The sequence below is a fragment of the Nelusetta ayraudi genome, unplaced genomic scaffold, assembly GCF_046127955.1.
Source record: "Nelusetta ayraudi isolate G7.1 ecotype Tasmania unplaced genomic scaffold, CSIRO-AGI_Nayr_v1 ptg000224l, whole genome shotgun sequence".
Classification (NCBI taxonomy): Eukaryota; Metazoa; Chordata; class Actinopteri; order Tetraodontiformes; family Monacanthidae; genus Nelusetta; species Nelusetta ayraudi.
Genome location: NW_027466273.1, coordinates 65744 through 70968, shown reverse-complemented (window position 1 = coordinate 70968; position 5225 = coordinate 65744). Strand labels below are relative to the sequence as shown.

Here is a 5225-nt window from a genome sequence, read left to right as displayed (position 1 = left end):
CTTGGGGGCTCCTGATGAAAAAGCAAGTGGCCCTAGGGTTCCTCAAGTACCTCGCACTTCTCCCATTACCTCGCTCGTTCTCAGTACCTCGTTCACTCGTTCTCAGTATCCTGCACGGCTCCCAGTACCTCGCTCGGCTCTCAGTACCTCGCACGGCTTTTGCCGCCGCTTCATTATTTCCCCGCCGCTGTAAGCGGTGCCGGCGAGGAAAAAAGAAAGCAAGCGCTCCCGTTGCTTTGAGCGCCGCCGAGCTGCTCAGAACTTGAGCCACGCGCGAGTGGTCGTTAATCGTTGGTGCAGCGACACCGTTTTGACAAAAAGCTTGTTAACGGTGCATATCGGTGGGGAGGGGGGGTTTTGATGGAGGGGGAGGCAGAGACGTCTGCAGTCCTTAGGAGGCGTTGCAGGAAGTGGAACCTGCATGAAGATCGGCACTGCTGAAGTGATAAATATTTGTATGACCCAAATATCGATAAGGCCGATACCAATGTTGGTATCGCCAATGGTCGATATCACTGGATCATTTAGATTTGTATATGTTGAATAGTATGTTTGAAGAACTACATGGTTTGGCCATTAAGTTGGAAAGAAAAGCAGTCAAGCAACCTTTTTATGAAGACTTCTGAAGTGCTTTCTATTTTCTCAAAAAGCCTCAAATTCTGTCCTTCATACTAATAAATGAATAATCTACAGGAGGGGAAGAATCGCAAAAAAAAATACAAGGTTGCAAAGATTAATTCAGATGTAGCAATTATCATTACTCGTTCACTTTAATCAAAAAATATAAGTCCTGTATTGGTTTTGGCGAGAGCAGCCCAGTATTTATTTGGTAATGAATCATTATCAAATTTTGCTGTTTTCACTTCTGGGGCAGTCGTTGTTTTCTGCTTTTAACACAACTTAAAAAAAAAAGCTGAAAAAAAAAAAAACCTAATTGGTTTTAACAAATTAAAAGGACGTGAAAATGCATTTAGATGTAGTAATTTCATGATACATTCACTTTCATTAAGAAATATCAATATTATATTGTTTGGACGATGCCGGCCCTGTATGTATTTGATATTAGATCAATACCAAATCTTCCAGTATCGCACACTTCTACTCCATGAAGCTTCAGCTGCGTATTGACTTGTCACGCTACGCTAGTCCATCTAACAGCTGTTGCCCCCCCCCCCACCCCCTCTCTCATACAGGCAAGTGGTTCAACTACGGCATCATCTTCCTGGTGCTGATCCTGGACCTCAACATGTGGAAGAACCAGATCTTCTACAAGCCCTATGAGTACGGCCAGTACGTGGGCCCCGGCGAGAAGATCTACACGGTGGAGGAGCCCGAGACCCTGGTGCTCTTCAACCACAGCACGCTCACCTACAGGTGGCGCTCCAGCCACGTGGACCCCCGCACCAACCTCACCTACGTAGAGCGGGACATGTTCCTGCACAGTCGCTACGTGGGCGCCAGCCTGGACATCAAGTGCCTGGCCTTCATCCCCAGCCTGGGCGCCTTCGTCCTCTTCGGCTTCTTCGTCTGGCTCTTCGGCCGCTTCCAGGACAGCGAGAGCTTCGGCGAGGGCCAGGACGCCACGTACGAGCGCATCAAGAGGAAGTCGCCCTCCGAGCACAGCAAGGAGATGGGCGCCACGCCCGAGGAGGCGCACGTGACCCTGAGCGAGAGCCTGCGGCGCTCGGGGACGCCCGTGCTGCTGTCGGTGGACGGGCCGCCCTCCTCTGGGGCCACAACCTCCTCTGGGGCCACGCCCTCCATGACCACCGCCTCCATGGCCACGCCCTCCATCAACTCCACCGTGTCGGTCGACACGCAGGAGACGCAGCAGAGCGTCGTGACGGACGGCGCCGAGCGGGAGGAGCCGGAGACGATAGCGAACTCATGAAAATAAAAACAGCAAAACCTCCGCGGTTCTCCGCGCCGCCCCCTGCAGGCTCACGCTGGGATGGGACGGAACAGAGTCAGAGCAGCTTGAATATATTTTTGTACGACAAGGACCTTTTTTAAAAAGCAGAGCCACATCCGGTGATGTTCATCTCTCTAACTGGCAGCGGCGCTCAGCTGAGATTCTGGTTTTGTTGTTTTCTTACTTTCATACCTCCGTAAAAACAGAACTACTATTCTTGGTGCCTCAGAAGTCGGGAGTGTTCCTTACAGCCGCGACATGGCGGCCAGCCGCCCGGGAATCTCTTCTGCTACACACAGTATTCTATATTACACCACTGCTTTTAGCTGCGACAGTGCCTTGAATATTTTATAGCTTGATATTGCAGACGTACATTCATCCTGACACTTTGTACCCACGACGATGTCCCAGTTACCGCGTCCTATATCCCCATCTTATATGAGCTTTCATATGGAAATGGAGAATTTATACCTCACTCGCTCGCCATTTGTCTTGTTTCATTTGTTTTAAACTCATCCCTTTGTTGTTGCTGTATTTTCTTTTTTTCTTTTTCTTGGAATGACACCGGTGGAAACGTCTGCGTACCCACAGCGACCTGTTGTTGTTTTTGGTTTTTTTCGCCTCCTCAGCACAGAGAATCAATGTAATTGGCTGAAATCAAAGAAGCAAACATGCAAACCTCATGTTGTGGAGGGAGGGACTGGGGTTCGTTTCCCACTCAGGGCTTCATGTGTAGACAGACAACATGTACAAATACGTCTGAATATTCATGATGAACGCATGAATGGACTACACAACTGTAGTAGTACCGGTCCTCGCAGCGTTTATCTGTGAACTGGGCCTGGTTACTCAGCGTCTGGCGGGTCCATGTTAAAGTACTGATACTGATATATGGAGTTTTTGATTGGAAAAGGTATGCAAATATTAAATATAACCCTGTTTGTTAGTAGTTGCCCGTAAGCCCGTGTGTGTGTGTGTGTGCGTGCGTGTGTGTGCGTGCATGTGTGTGTGTGTGTGTGCGTGCGTGCGTGCGTGCGTGTGCGTGTGTGCGTGCGTGCGTGCGTTTTTTTTGTGCACTTGGGACAGTTTTCCAGCTCTTTGAAATGTAAAATGGCACCAAAAGCATCAAACATGCTTCTTTTAACAGCTACTGAGTTGATTAATGGCAAACATTTTCTAAAATGTACATCTTCATGCGCTAAAGTACGTCGATGATGAAAGAATTGCTGATTTTAATTTGCTTTCCTCGCAATCCGCTTTCATCAGGACTCATTGGTTGTGTGCTATTTTTGAGACTGATTGTTTTTTTTATACAGTGGAGCTATAATTTAAATGAAAAATGCTCGTATCTCTCTTTACACATCTGTCACTTACATTTTTTTTCCAAATGTATCAGCACGCAGAGCTGCTGCTGACCCACTCTGAGCCAATCAGAGGCTCCACACTCCATTATATAAAACCTAGAGTTTAATTTTTCTGAGGGCAGAATTCCTGTATGTGTGTGTGTGTGTGTGTGTGTGTGTGTGTGTGTGTGTGTGTGTGTGTGTGTTGGCTCTGGACAGAACTGCGGAGGCTGCTGGCTGCTCTTGTTTTCCCTCCACTCTGGTGGTTTTGTGAAGAGCTGCTCAGTTTATTTCGCAGAATCGTTTTGCATCTCATGTGTTTTTGTTTGATGTTTTTCCTCCACACACTCATCGGTCTGCAAGTGTTTATCCAATGACTGCCTCCATATGGAGCAGGCCCGCTTTCTATTCAAAGATGTAAGGGAATTACATAATTGTTTTCAGATATTCACCACCTTCTTTTTTTGAAAGGTCATATTTTTTGTCTAATTTATTGTTGTGTGTGTGTGTGTGTGTGTGTGTGTGTGTGTGTGTGTGTGTGTGTGTGTTTACATTAATATGTTCTGTTTCCCAACTCAAATTTTATTGCAGTGCTTCTTTCTTATTATTTTATTTTGAATTCCTTTTCTCCGTTGGCTCAGTGTTCTGTTGATGCGTGTGTCAATAAAGAGCTGCATTGACTGCTTGCTGGACATCCTGAGCTCCTCGTTCTTCAGCCCCGTCACTCTGGTATTTGCGACGGTTACAGATCTTCTAATCTGTTCTTTCTTCTCTGCCCGCTTGTCAAAACTGTTGCCAGGTAACAGCGGAGCGTCTTCGCTCTCACGGCTGCAGCCGGTACAATTAACATGGGCGAGAGGAGAAGCGATGATGTAACTCTGCTTGGATGTGAAGTCAGAAGCTGCTGACTTCACTCACGCTGAGGCCTCGGCCTCTTACTGGAGAGAAGAAAATACAATAGAAGGCCTTTATCAACCCCACATTGGGGAAATTTGCAAAATGACAGCAGTAGTAATAATATAGTATAGTAGTAGTAAGTAGTGCAGATATAGAGTACAATATAGAGTAAAAAGGAAAACCAAGGTATTACATGTTATGAACAGTTTGATTACAGTTGTCTCCATAATGCCTGATATAAATCAGTGTTTTATTGCACTGTTATGAAATGTAGAGTGGTTAACAAGATGATTTTATTGAGTTTTACTGGCTGAGGGAGGAATGACCTGCAGGGGGCGCTCTTCTTGCGCTGTCAGTGGCACTAGATGGAATCTTATCTGTGATCACCTGACTGGATTATACTGGCTTGGTGGGAGGGACACTGGAGTTCATACTGCAGGGCTCAATTCAAATAAATTAATACAAGTAAATAAATTATGAAAATGTTTTCAAATCCTATTTATGTATTTCAGTAGATATCTAATCATGTCATGTTTTTAAACTCATATGCGTAACTCATACGACGCTTGCAGTAAAAATATAAAAAAAATAAGAATGTTAAAATAACAGTAGAACCTCATAAAACGATAGATACGTTTGTTTTGTTTTTTAAATGACGTGGACTTTAAGATTAAGGATCAAACTCAGCACTGCTGATTCTTAGTCCATCCACCAACTGCCTGAGCTGTGTATCCTGATGTCCTCTTCCCTCTCAGCAACTCAGCAACTGAACTGAGAGGAGACCCAAGAAGACATTTGAACCCAGTACAGGATCTTTAATGAGGATGAATGCATCTGCACTGGGTTTCTGTGCTGTAATTACACTTTTCTCTCTTTTTTTTTTAGTAATCCTTCAAAGCGTTTCTCACTTAAGAGATCTTTATCATCATTATTGTTTTTTATTTTTGCCTTCGTTGAGGTGTGGTGGGAGGATCTTCAGGTTCAAAGCAGGTGCCTTGACGGAGGGAGAGGTGACGTGCGTCAGTGACTGCAGAGTTCTAATCTCTGAGGTGGAGCTTCATCGCATCCCAGCT

At 45.5% G+C, this 5225-nt stretch overlaps 1 pseudogene; it reads left to right on the top strand.

Moving 5' to 3' along the window:
* The first annotated feature begins 1105 nt into the window (after positions 1 to 1105).
* Positions 1106 to 3940, top strand: LOC142881920 (transmembrane protein 117 pseudogene; annotated as a pseudogene).
* The last annotated feature ends 1285 nt before the right edge of the window (positions 3941 to 5225 follow it).